At 40.8% G+C, this 14,765-nt stretch overlaps 1 protein-coding gene across 4 annotated transcripts in view; it reads right to left on the minus strand.

Annotated features, from left to right (window-relative positions):
• ERBB4 (erb-b2 receptor tyrosine kinase 4) overlaps positions 1–14,765 on the minus strand; it is a 605,204-nt gene that overhangs the window by 406,657 nt on the left and 183,782 nt on the right. The window lies entirely within an intron of this gene.

A 14,765-nucleotide genomic window follows, 5' to 3' on the forward strand; every position in this document is an offset into this window, starting at 1 on the left:
ACAGAGCCACAAAACTATACCGTGCCAGAGGTCAGGCAGAGTCAGAAGAAAAGTGTGCCACAGCTCCCTGTTACACCCAGGAGCATCTTAAGCTGCCTTTGCCAACGAAGGAGGGCAGGTGTGTTCAGAAAGTGGGAGCTCAAAGGGGTTTTCAACACAGCTGTCACTGAACACAAGTCAGTGCCACAAACCTCACATGCAAGAGATGAGCATGGCAAACACCCTTTCCCCATGCTTAGGTAGGGGAACACCAGGATTTGAAGCTTTGCTCCTGCAAAATATTTGGACAGTGCTTATTCATGCCTTCATTGAATTGCTGAACCAGGATGGATTTAAGCTGTTACTTATATCATCTTGCTTAATCAACACCTAAATTGGATTGGAATTCTTACAGAAGCACTTCTGTGGTGCCCACGCCTCCTCAAAAAGAAAAGCACTGTATGATCTCCCTGCCTTCTCTTCCATAGTCCACCCGAGGAGCAACAGGAAATATTTTAAGAAGTTATTTTCCTTCTCTTTTTAATAAAATGTTCTCTCCCTCTACCCCCAAATCAAATTTAAATACACAACAATAAAACACATATTAGTCTTCCTGTCAAAAATTGCAATCACATCTCAGGTGGAGAACACCGACTCAGCCCCAAGGCTGTAGTTAGCCATGTTTCATTTGACTATTATGTTCCCCGGGAAAAACAGAAAGAAATCTATCTATGCTGACACAATCAAGATTGCAACAGCCAAAACACCGCAGCTGTTCTTTGAATATTTCAGATTATGCTCTGCCATCACTGATAATACCAGGACCGCCTGTCTCTTCCAGTGCTCTGCTACAATAATCAGCATGCCAATAGGAATATCTGCCACCCTCCCAGCTGCAGAGGAGCCTCTAAAGATTTAATTTGGGCTATTATTTCCTCTCTGCAACACTGTATTTTTGCATCACAGGCACTAGAAACAGAGTTTCCTTTCTGTTTGAAGAATTCAGCTACCCCAATGAAAATATAAAGCCGGGCAGGTCTTGCACTCAGTTGTTGATCCCTCAGGACAGCAAGGTGTTCCAGAACATGCTTACACTAAAGCACGTGAGTATTTCTACCAACTTCAACGTTACTGCAACATGCCTTAAACTAGGTGCACACTTAGGTCCAGATCTCCAGATGCACTTTGTATTATGGTCCATGAAAAACAGCTCTACATCTCAGGTGCCATGTTTGATCCAAGGACGGATGCTAAAAGCATCCTTTCACACATCTGTGGTTTAGGTACCAATATTAAAAAAGGGCATTTACTGAAAATAAAACTTCCCTTTTCAAATAAAACTGTAGGCATTTTTACTCAAATTAAGAATTTTAATTAAGCACTTTCAAGTTTAGAGTTTGTTTTCCTCCAAGTTTACTGTGGAAAACTGAAATATCTTCCTTTGTCTCCGATAGTAAATAATTAACTACAAAGGCATAAAAAAAGAGTATAAGACATAGAGCTGGTTTTGCCTTTTAGTTGTTTCTTCTGCAAAACCATGGTCAAACTGAGAAAAGGGGAAACATCTCAAAGTAAGAAAGGAAAAAAAATTAAATTTTTTATTATGTAGCCCTTCACGAACAAAGAGAAGTTATAAAGCTTTAAAACAACTCAATGAAAACTGAATCTTCAAGACGAGATGTCCTTACATGAAGTGTTTTCAAAAGCCCAGATCTTTGGGATATCACAGATATTCATAGAAGTCCTACCCGACATACAGTATCTTCACTAATGGCATGTAAAACTTAACTGTGGAGCTTTCAGAGACTCAAAGAAGTCTGAATTCTTGTCTTGAAATACCATTCTGTAATGGTATTTAGGAATGCGCTTGACAGCATGGACTGAGCACACAAGACCAAAAAAAAAAAATTATTTAAAGAAACTGTCGTGTAAGATGTCTTCAGATGTAAACTCTGGCAGCTTCCAGTGAATGATACTAAATTGACAAAGACCATATCCCTGGGCTATTATCTATTGCACAAATGCCAATGAGCTCACTGAACACATAAAGGGAAATTCTGATACTGAAGCATGCCTTGAGAAACTACAGAAATCCTCTAATACATTATTATAATCTATACAAAGCCTTCAGCAAAGAGGTTAATTAGGGATTAGATGGTCATGCTTGCATGTGTATCTTTAGGCTAGTGATTCTTAAAAAATAATGCTAACAGAGAGGTCTCAATAACAGGAAGAGCGGGATTGTTTCTGTGCGTTTGTAGCCATCCAAATGTGTAACATAGTGTCACCAGTCAGTTTTGCCCACAGCCTAGAAGAGAGGATGGCACAGTCGATGGTGGTTCAGCCACACATGATTTATCCTACTGGGATTAAATCACCCTTAGAGGTACCCACTTGTAAGAGAGGGATCTTGGCACGTTATCTTAGTACTTAAGCAAAATTATATTTCAGCATCTCTTACAACCTAATTGAAGTCAACCTCTCTAGTTTTTGAATACAGGTTTATTTAGATCCAAATTCTCTTGTTTTAAAGATTTAATCAAGGTTTTATAGTAATTTGTAATTGATTTCATACTGACTAAAAATCATTAATCACTATCCTTCAAACAAAATTTTCCAAGTTGGAGTTACAGTTGCACAAGAATAGTTTCCCCCTAAGCTGATTTGACTTTCAGCTACCAGACTGGGAGGAATCCTGCGTTCAGTGGACTGGCCAGCCACTGCTTCAGTAAACAAACTCTCAGACATGTGCTCAGCCCACAGAAATTTACTTTTTTAGTCCTGGGATGCCACAGTTTCTTTCTTGGTCAAGACAAAGATGGCTTTCATCACCCTGATGTTTTAATTTGAGATTCTACTGGCAAGCTAAAATACCAGCTAAAATAAGTAGCAGGTTCAGTACTGGCAAGCTGCGATAGAAATAGAACGAGTCAAATACTCAAAAATTCCTCCTTGCCTGGAAGTAACATGACACTTAGGAAAGAAACTTTAGTTCCAGTGGGTTATGGTCAAGAAAAGACAGGACCCAGTACTCACCAGGTGATTCAAATTTCTTTAGACACCTACAGCTACCCACATTCATTCTCACAAGCAAAATTCATGCAGCAAAAATCAGTGCTGTCCTATCCTCACTGTCTTTTTCCTGAAAACTACCCCTGTGGGCTGGGAAGGAATGTAACACAATCTGGAGTTAACGGCGGAGGACTAAGCGCTTGCCTTCATAAATCATTCATTAATAAATACCAGAAAGAAAGTCTGCAGACCTTAATCCCCGAAAAGCCCGGGGAATGACATATCTGTGATCTTCGGAACGCTCTTACCTCACTGTGCATAAAGAGTTCACGCAACAATTGTTAACAGCACAGTGCCTGTCTGGGTACCACACACAGCTGCACAGGACGACTCCCGTGGGCCTTCTGCTGCTTTGCCACAGAGGAACGGTCATGCTTCAAAATAACACCAAATTTCTAAACTCTTCCTCATATCCAAGTGTTGAGAATGTGCTGGCTGACGTCACCAAAGCCCACGAGTCATTTTAGAGGCAAGTTTGCAAGGAGAGAAGGGGAAATTTCTTTCATAGCAGGATGTAAAAGTTTAACCGTGAAGAGTAAATAAGAAATGAAACTCTGATATTATTTCAGAAACCCCAAAGAAAATTGCCTGAGGAACATTTTACTGAGCTTCGTACAACTATTCCATGTATTTTAAACATTCAGAAGGTCAGCTGTCCTCTTGCTTCTCAGCACTTTCCTTGACCTAGGGCTAGGCCACCACTGTCATTTCAGCTGGGGTTTCTCTCTTTTCATGACCTGTGCTGTGTTCATGGGTGGATTTCTTGAAATAGCCTTTTAACTTACCTGAGAAACTCTTCTGATCTGAGAGTGGCAGAGAGATGAAAAGAAACCATTAATAGAAAAAGAAATACAACAATGTTACGCTGTGAGAGGCATCCTCTGGTTGGCGTTAACTCCCTTCCTACTACCCCCCAAAGCAAGCAACTATCTCACTTACAGATGACCCATTGTGGGTTGCCCAGGAGGGCCAAAACAGCACAGGTACAGCTTGCAGAGAGGCTCTATTTATATTCCCAGCTGGTTCACCTGTTTTCTGCAAATTTTGCAGTTACACCGCAGACAGATCAATGCTGTGATTTGTTTTCAGCAGGGTGGTAGGAACCCCCTCTGGCACTTCCTATTTTTAAACAACTGAAGTTGTTTTGTATTTCCTAAACCATATTGATCCACGAGGCTAATGATAGTTTTTCTCAAAGCTCCCTTTTGTTCGCTCTGTCACAGAGGGAGCCTTGGAAATTACAATTAGTGATACAGGAAATGTTTGAAATGTATTTTACTGCACACGTCTGCTGCCAGCTCCTGCTATGTGCAAAACAGAACAATAACCACAAAAATTCTGTTGCTCCCGCATGGAAGTACGGATGGATGACTGTACTAGCAATGGAGAGGGCTTACATAGAGTGCAACAGCTACCATGCACCTTTAATTTACACCACATTGTCCATTATATGAAGGAATAATAAAAATAACATGGGTATAATCCTACAGTTCGAATAGATTGAAATATATGCACAGCTACTCCCCCAAAGTAATTTATATTTCACTTTGTCAATGGAGTGAGAAAAATGTTTATTTTAAAAATAATTCCCTATCCTCGTAGTGTGAAAAAGTCATGGCCAAAGTATCTCGTTAACATAAAGAGTACTTGTTAAAATAAACATATCCCTGACAGACAGACCTATGAAAAAAGAAAAAACCTACCCAACCCGTGTGTGAACTTGGCCAAGTCTGACGGAAAACAGAAGGGAACGAGCAGGTTTGGGTCACTAAGAGGTTTTTTGTCGTTGGCTCCCACTACACGCACTGTGTTCACACCTGCCCAGTACTCAGTCATGTTTCTCTGCTGAAAAGGATGACACCAGGTGCCCACTCCTTGTCACCTGGTGTTGTCACTCACATCTGTCAAAAGCAATTGTAATGCTACAATAAAACAGTCGCTTTTGGGGAAATAAAAATTAAAAATCATCCCCTCCCACTTTAAAAAAAAAAAAAAAAAGACAAGCCAAACAAAAAACCTCCGTGTTTTCATCATCTGGATCTAAACCACTGTTTCTCCTCTACCAAAAAAAAAAAAAAAAAGTAATTCACATTTCCATAAAATGGTACTGCTGGGAATTAACAAGCTAATAAAAAGGACTTCAAGGATGCATTAAATTTGGGTTGGGGAACTCTCTAGCATTTGCAGCATAAATGCTAATAAAATTATAAATCTGTTATTAACTTTTTACATCCCTGCCAAGTGATAAAGACTTTAAAAAAAAAAGGCATTAAAAAGGCTATAGATGTACATTTTATGATGAAAAACGAGTAGCCCAGACAATACAAAAATTACTTACACCACCCGAATTCTCTGTACAGTCCTGAAAAAACACACACTTGTCTCCCCAGGGCAATCTAGAATTGATATCTTCTATAGCGTGAGGGCAAGGAAAACCAAACCAAAACAAAAACATTAATCTTTTCTTTAAAAGCTTATTAAAGCAGGATGCCACCAACATGTGCCATAGGACTAGGGCTTCCCCAGGCCTCTCTTACCCGACAATAAACTGTTTATGTCAAGCCCTGGCTGACAACGTGCCACGTTCACCCATTAGAGCCCTACAACTGTCTCATTGTACTTAACACTCCAACCCATTCAGAGCACTCTCTGTTAAGCCAGCAACAACCCCCAGCTAATTGCTACACGTGGAAGGGAAATTAAAAGGATGGTCCTCTGAGAAAGCTACGTCTGCTTCCAAATGAATATAATTAGCAGAGGAGGGGAAAAGATTGTAATTGCTTCAGACTTAGCAGTATAAGGAAGGATTTGGGGATTAATATTTCAGGGAACATGCAGTCTGCCAGCTCAGTATTTGGGGAATGCGAAGCAACAATAGGCAAAGGACTTCACACACAAAATCTATGATCTTTCAGGATGGAAAAACAAGGCAGATGGGTCAGAAACAGGACCAGAGAGGCTCATCGGGAACATGACCTCTGGGCACTTTCAGGGAGCTGACATCAACCAAACACATCGCAGGGAGGTCCCAGCCACTTGCAGAAGCGGGTCATGAGGGGCCTTGTCCAACACTACAAAAACATGTTATTACAAGAAATGTGGAGAATGCACAGCATTCTTTCCAGCACTGAAAGATGCTCATGTTTGGTAGTGTAGGTGGCACAGAGGCAGGCATGGTACAAAACTCAGTGTAGAGACTGATCCAACGACAGAAGATCTCTGCTGCAGGAGGCAGTCATGGTTTCAACCACACTCCAAAGCTCTGTTTTACAGAGAGGGAATTTTGCTACTGCTTGGGTTTGCGATACTGGGCTCATGGTTCATCCTCTTGTTCAGAGTCCCACAGTCCAGAGACTGGAGAGCTCAGCTCCTTACAGGATCTCACCAGCTCATCCCACTCCAAGCCATTGCAAACACATGGTTTTACTTCCTCCCATATCTGCTGAGGAAAAAACATTTCGGAACACATTCTCCCAGGAGATAAATGCCTATTTAGGCATTTAGCCTATTTAGTAGAGAGTCCTGTTTTCAAAAAATCCTTATTAACAGAGAGCCAGCAGAGATCTGGGAAGTGTTGAGAGCCATGCAATTTTGAAAATTCAGCTGTTGTTTAAGTGAATTAGTGGGTGCTGAGTAGCTGTTCATTCAGTCTGAACTCAGGACTGTGTGCTGAGGTTTCCAGATTCTGCCCAATAGTAAAAACAGTATCTTTAACAGACCAATTGATAGTAGCAGGGAAAAGGAGACAACCAGTTGAAAAAGGAAGGCACAAGCCCAAAGAATTAGGTCCATTTTCTCTGTACTGTCTACCTTGAAGCATTACCCTCATCCCCAAGAAGTGCTTCACTCATAGCCCTCAATCATCACAGTTCACTTCATAGTCTGCATTAAAAATGGCACTTTTATTAATTCACTACAAAAATAAGTTCAATGAGTTTAACTCTGCATTTTCCCTCTTGTGTCACTTGAACCAAGATCCAACCATAGCACGCTTCATTTGCTCCCCAGGATTGTGTCTCCACAACAAGTCATATATCTGTCAGATTAATCTAGCTCCAGAACCAAGTGTGCCCCAAGCTAAGTTATTTTTTACCTGCTTCATGAATTTTTTTTTTGCCCAGCCCTTCGTGGACACAACAGGTATCATTTCACTGGATCTCAAGCCACAGAGGGTATGTTGCCACGGAAACATGAAACCAACCGAAACAGGCAATAAACACTCACATGGTTACAGGTCCCCTCATCCATTAGTCTTTCCTTCACCTTCCCCTCCTTTTCCAAAAAGGGAAAAGTGTGCTGCAAGTATGATTCAGCAAAGCATGGATACCTAGAGGTTCTCCTCTCTCTTCTCTGCTCTTCAAGAAGGTCCCCAAACTTACTTTGAGACAAGTCCATGTCAAGAATGCAAAAGCAGCACCAATGCAGGACTAAATTAAATGCACTCTGTCCATCACAATGCAGTTCTGGCCTTCCCCGAGGGCCAGACACATCAAAGTCTGTAAAGCAGGAGGCTCTAGCACCTCACCTTACCCTCCTGTGCAGTCACCACACACCTGCATGGCTACACAGCAAGTCCCTTCAGTTTTTAGGGTCTAGGTGTGTAAAAGGACAAGTACTTTTTGTCCTTGATTCTTCTTCAAATTATATGTACACACACATATATATATGTATAATTATATGTATTTTCAGACAGATAGAGAGACAGATACAGGTATCCCTTTTATAGGGACATATATGTGCTTGGAAACCTCTGGAAACTGAGCAGCTCAAACAAAAGACATGAATCCTCTTCAGCACTGCTGTGCTTGTTTTTCATTATGACATTTTAAAGACTTGCCACAGCACCAAAGGACAGAAAACTAAAGGAGGACTGTATTTCACTTACACTGAGATTCCACATGTAAATCACATGAGAAACTAAGAAGCCACTGAGACGAACGGGACTCTGCCCAGCAATTTCAATGTCACCACCCTCAGAGCAGAGCAAATTCCTAGATGAAGTCTGCTGTGCTTTATGACATTTCAAAATTTCTCATTCTGTCCCTTCTGAGTGACACCATTGAAAAGTGCCAGTCAAACTGAATTTCTCAATTCAAGATCTTCATACAAATGCACAGCTAAAGAATGCAACAAAAGCAACATAACCAAGCCAGCAAAAGATTTCTTGACCTGTTTTTATGTTCTGTGATTCTAGGTCATGTTAAATCACTGCTCTCTTATTAAAATTACCCACACAAAACCGGCAAAATTACTTCTCTCCTCCTGCCTACTCCCTGCTAGCTGATTGCCCCATCTTGCTCATTTTTCAACAGGCTTTGAAGAAAGCAGGGTCTAGCCCCAAAGTGTTTGAATATCTAAAAACACCATTATTTTCCCTCGAGACTTAGTAAATGGCAAACTGAATAGTGCTTTGTAGAGCTATGCATTACCTACACAGAAATAGTGAATTACAGCTTTACAAAAACATGAGTTGGATAAACCTCGCAGACCTGTAGCATATAAGGAGTTTGGATGGATACTCACTTTACAGCATCAAGCAGTTGAGCACGAAACACTATGTGGTTTTGCAACTGGATCAACTGGTGATAGGGGCAACTGCAGAACTGAGGCACAGCATCACATCTCCTGCTGTCCAGCACCAGCTGCTGAGTACCACACAGTCCCTGCTCTCTGCAGCATCACCGTGGCTGATGCACAGCTCGGTGCTTTCATACTCACACTTACTTTAAGCTGGTACATTTATTTTCAATTTATTTTCATTCATAATATTCTGCCACAGATGTTTCTTCTCTGAATTCCTGAAAACTCAAACTAAAAGGTAGTGGAGATCACCAGCTCCTCATTTAAACAGTGACTGCCCACTATGGTCTCTTCTGTGCTGCTCAGTGATGTCCCCATGAATGCAAACACAGAAATGGACAAAATCAGACTGCTTTCTGGGATTAAATTAACTGAAAAATCAGAGCTCCTTGTAGATTGGTGTTAAGAGGAATATTTGTTTGCAACACTCACAAAATAAATTTTCAGGGTTGCATGTTCTTAGTGCAAACTAATTTCACTTACAATGTTTGTTTTATTCTGAAATGAGCAACTACAGGAAGTCAGAATTAAAACAAAACAAAAACAATGAAAAAGAGAACTCTTGACTCTCTTCTACGAGTTCTCTCTTCACTTGTCATAATGTTTAAGTACGTAGTGTCTGTTGATTAATTCCCCTCTTTGTCGTCAGTTGATCAACATGCAGCTCCTACTACATCAAATTACCTCAAAATGATAAAAATCAATGGAGTGTGTTGCTTTCCCCCTTTACGGAACATGAAATCATACCTGAGAATGATACCAGAATAACCGTGGAAGGCACAGGAAATGGCTGCTCAGCACAGAGGTTGACACTATTCATTTTGATTCTGGTCATGTTTTAACAAGTCCTTGGACCAAACTTCAAGAGCAAAAAAGTAGTTTGGACCGAGTTTTTCAGACTGACTTCCTTCCCTTTCGTTAAACTCTGAAGAAAGGTGGGATCTGTTGTTACACATACCATTCAGATTTAAGTAATTCCAAAAAGTTAATGAGAAATAAATATATTGATGTTAGGAAACTTGTTGCAAAACACACAGCAACTGGTGCTCTTGCTGCAAAGCAGCTGCAGCATTGCAGACCTTGTTTTGGTATCAGACAAATTGACCATAACTAATTTAGTTATTATGCTAACTCTTCTATTTTAGCTAGTTCACAAGAATAGAAAAGTAACAACTCAAATTGGAAGTTTGCTGGCAGTGCCTATTAAACTGGAAAGGAACAGTATTCGTGTTAATGGGATTTTGTGACAAATGCATATTCTTACATAGTTGACAAAATACAGAAACACATTTCAAAATTACATTAAGGTCACGATAAAACAAAAAAAAAAGTAATACTCAAGACTCCTTCAGCTTGTGGGGTTCAGCAACATCATATACTCTGTGAACACAGTTCTGATGTGACAAAAGGAACAGCTGTAAAAAAAAAAAATCCTTCTACCAGTGATCTTCATGGCAAAAATGGAAGGCACTAAACTGTAAAAATGCACTTTTTCTAAAATATTAGAGCTTTCCTCTTTCACTCCTGGGGAAAGACTGGCATTAATGTCAGATGTCACCAGCACGTGACTACCTCTGCCTTGTGTTCACCACAGCATGAATGAGACACACGGCTGGCATCAAACACATCCTTGGAGATAAGCCCCTGAATTTCCTCATTTCTTCCTTGCTTTTGTATTTCAGGACCAGCAAATGTACTAGATCAATAACTAGCATAGCATTTGAGGACTGGTTTCCTTTAGTTTGCAACTGAGTATCAGATGATCTGGTTGATCTGCAGAAACCTGCACAGATGCCAACCAAGCATTTTTTCAAGACTGCTGATAGTTAATCAGGACCAGAGGATAGTTATTGCTCTATATTATATGTCTCTAAGCCCATCTGATGAAAAGAGTATAAGCACAGAGATTTTGTTTAATATACCTCAACAGCATATACTGTATCCCATTGTCCCAGCAAAGCCACAGAGAAGTGCTGTGGACATGGCACAGCACACATTGGCACAATCCCAAGGTCTTGGGGCCAGCTACCTATGTCTTTTTTTAATAAACGCTGATTATCTTAGGGAAAATTTTAAATGAACCTAAGATGTTGGTTGCAGGCAGCCATTACATTTTTATTTCCCCAGGCTTGTGATTTAATTCAACTGTCACCCATGGACCTCATTAGATAAGGCACACAAACAAACCTCATCGCACAGTTCCTGTGTTGCGATGCCACTTCTGCAACTCAGAGCTTAGGTAGCGTATAAAGACTTGTCCAGGATCACCAAACCTAGGTCAGCTTTACACCCAAGCCAGGGCAGACTTTCAGCAGATATATCATCAGAAGAAGCCTAAATGGCCGGACAAAACTTCTCCTAGGAGCTCTCCTGCTCTCAGACTTGCAGCTTTCTCAATCTGTCTGCCCAGTGTCTGGTCAAAGATAAGCTCCTCAGTCCATCTCGCCAAGTCTACCTCAGTCTCCCCATCTAATTAGCCAAAAATGCAGAAGAAAAGCAGAGAATAGAAAGTAGTGAGAGCACAGATGACATAGGAACTATAAGTCACTGCCAAGATGCCTGCAATCACAGAGTCCTCACCATTCAATCATCCCGACTCCAAGCTACGCCTTGTTTCCAGATATGCCACGGGCCTTGCCTTTGGTGTCCCAGCCAGGTTATTTTGGCAGGACTGGCTCTGGCTCAATGCCAGTGCATCACAGCCTAAAGATCAAGGCGGAATTATATTTGCTTTTCTGCCATGTAGTACCAGCTTAAAAAATATCCAGACAGACATGATTTCTGACTTTTTCTAATCACACAAGAAGGAGCAAAATGCCCACATAGGTCCCACATGAGACTTCATAGATTATTAAAGTCTCGGAATTCTCTTTTGCTTTTTTAAACTTTTTTCTGTGCAAATAACATCACCTACATCAACAGACTTTGGCCAAAAGCAACCAACTGCATGGTCCTTGCCAGTTGTTCTTTATTTTAAACAACATTCCTCAGATGTTACCTTGATAAATGTAACATTCAGTCCAACTAGTAAGTTAAATAATACAGTTAAAGAGCCACTGAACTCAAGAACCGGGGGTTAAATGTGAAGGTACACTTCCTCCCAGGGATAAATAATTCTTCCGACACACCCCTTCCAATGATGGATGTTCTAACACTTTACAATCTGAGAAAGAAAAACCTAAGTAAGATCAGATTAAGCACTGGCATCGTCTGCCCAACAAGGAGAGAACTAAAATTAGGTGGAAAATGCTAACAGACATGGTGTGCTAGACACCCAAACTATTCCTGCAAGGTCAGGCCTGGCAGAAAACACACTGTTGGCTCTCATCCTCCCAGTTTGCAAGCCTAGAAATTAATCAACAATGAACTGGAAAGGTCATTAAAGATGTAACTACAAATTCTTTAAAAGATCTTAGTAAACCTCCTGAAGCAGCAGCCAGATGCTCCAAGTTGGGCAGCTGCTTTATTGACATATAAAACAGGGGTGAGGGCAGAAGGTGAGAAGTGGGGTCAGGGTAAGCAACTGCAGTTGCTGCTATTTGGTATTTTAAAAGTCCACTTCTGATCATTCCACTTACGGAGCTTTTGCGCACTTGCACTAAATACAGCAGATGGATTTCATCTGTGGGACTCTGGAAGGCACTGGTCAGCCTGGAGGTCTGGCCTTAAGGGCTGCTCAAGTGCTGGGAGCTTCCCATCACAGGTCCTGAGCCCGCTGCTTCCAGCCTGGGTCTCCCGGGGGGCTGTACACTCACCACTTCTTATTTCCCCCATGTTCACCAATAAACCACTGAAGCAAAATGCTGGGAGAGTAACTACTCACTTGTAGACACTTTTACTTACGGCTGGTAAGACTTACTTGAACAAAGACCAAACATTTCACTTGAAACATCACAGGTTGAACTATTGGGAATTTCTTATGGAAATTACAAACTGCGTAGTCCCAGGGAAGAAAAGCTCCATTAAAACCTGCCATATCAGGCGAGCCAGAAACTGAAACTCTGGTCCCTTCTATCCCAGGTTACAAAAGCACATTTACATCCAAAACGTTTTGTGGAAAATCTGATGTCTCCATGAAATATTTAAACTCAAACAAAATGACAGATAAAGAGACTTCTAACTACACCGCCTCGAGGAGCTTTTGAAGGGCTTATGAGAGTTGGTAACAGTGACAGAAGAAAGCTTTATGGCTCAGAGGGATGACATCTACAGCTTTTCTGATCTCTCTAGTAAAAGACAACATGTCCTTTCAGAACTGACCAAATCAGCAGCCTAGTTTAACCCATCAACCAGAACCACCAGGTTTTTAATCTCACAAGTGGCAATGCTTTATCTGACTGATGTTACCTCTTACCTCCTCATTTTGGCAGAACACAAATTAAATAAATCTTGACTCTATCTTGAGTTCATTGCAGCTAACGACTTTGAACTTAAGGCTCTGTTAACACTAAATGACTATCATCAGGCAAACATGCTAAATTACCACAGGAAGCAGAAGGTACCTTGAAAGAAAGAACTGCACCCGTTTATGCCAAGAAAACTGGACATCAATGAATATTGTTGGACTGTTCTCTGCAATACCAGGTTTCTGGCCCAGACAAACATGTTTCTCATCTACAGTGTTTATCTTCTGCCAGTAAAATCCAGCCAAACTGGCTCCATCTAATTCTCACTCAATATGCCCTTGCAGAAACAAACACATAAAAGAGAAGCCTTTATCAAGGAATAGTCCTGAATAATGCAGAGCAACTCTCCTCTTTGCTCGTTTGAGGTAATTATCTCACCATTTTAGATACTTCCCTTTTATCGTCAATTTTAGAGGCACTGCTTATAGAGGAAGGACTGATGAAATAAGGACTGTAACCCAACAGATACTTAACAGATTCTAAAACACAGCCAAAAATCACTTGACATTTGCTGGAAGCTCTGGGTCTCTGAAAGATTGTACGAAAAGTGGCCTCATTCAAGACAACAGGAATGTTGTCTTTTTTTCACTGACACAATGGTTTCATGCACAGCTCTTAGAAGAAGTTGAAAATCTTGTAGATCAGGAGAGGAACACGGCATATTTAGCTCTCTGATGACTTACAGTTGTGATAGCAGCTGCACAGACATCATCACATGTACAATGCAAAGACAGACTTATTCAAAACTAATGGCCAAAAGAAACACTATGCACAAAAGTGAAATTGCGCAATCAATGCCTAAAACGCACCCTCAGGACACCGGTTCAAGTTGTGTCTCAGTATTTACAAAACACTAAATGAAAGTAAATGTATTGATTAGTTGCAAACCCCCACAGTACGTGACCCTGGGTGCGCAGGAATGATCTGAAGTGCAAAGGCTGAGCCTTAGGTGAGATGACAGAAGTATTCCTCTCCCCAGCTCAGCTGTGTTTTTCTGAGGCTGAATCTCTACATTATGAGAAATCAGAAGATACTGAAGCCCTGTCCATGATGCTGAATAACACAAGTTTTATTTTTATTATACTTTGTTAAATAGACTCTCACAACCAAGTGATTTTCATCATTAGAAAGAGTAACAAATGAATCCTTGGCGAATAAACAATCCAGCCACACCAAGAGATGGTACTGGAAATTAAATAAAATTACTTCCTCATGCTGTTTTAAGATCCATTTTTCCCTTAATGTTTAAAAAAAAAAATAGGTTAGGTTTAGGTTTTACATTCTTTGTTTTGTCAAATCCTCCCAGAGCAGGTAGAGGGGGCAGCACAGAAATAATAATAATCCTACACATGGTGACTTTCCTTTGTCTTACTCCTTCAGTTACCCCATGCCTGAGACCATGCCAAGGATTTGGGGACTCAGTATCCTTTTCTGAAACCACCATCTGTGTTAGTAATTTGAATTGACATGGCAACGAGCATTTCCCCTCCCAGAAGCTTGTGTAAAGTTAATAAATATTTGTTTCAAATTTCTTGGTAATTTCTTGTAGATGGGTGGGTGTTTGCCTCTTCCTACATAGACACATTCAGTGTGCTCTTAGCTGTGTTGTCATTAGCTGAGAGACTTCAGCATCCCAAAAGTTTGGGAAAGACAGGATCCACATTCATCTTTCATCAATCATCCTTGCCAGCAAGCAGCAGTCCAATGCTTCACTGGACAACTCTCAAT

The sequence above is a fragment of the Pseudopipra pipra genome, chromosome 7 (assembly GCF_036250125.1).
Source record: "Pseudopipra pipra isolate bDixPip1 chromosome 7, bDixPip1.hap1, whole genome shotgun sequence".
Classification (NCBI taxonomy): Eukaryota; Metazoa; Chordata; class Aves; order Passeriformes; family Pipridae; genus Pseudopipra; species Pseudopipra pipra.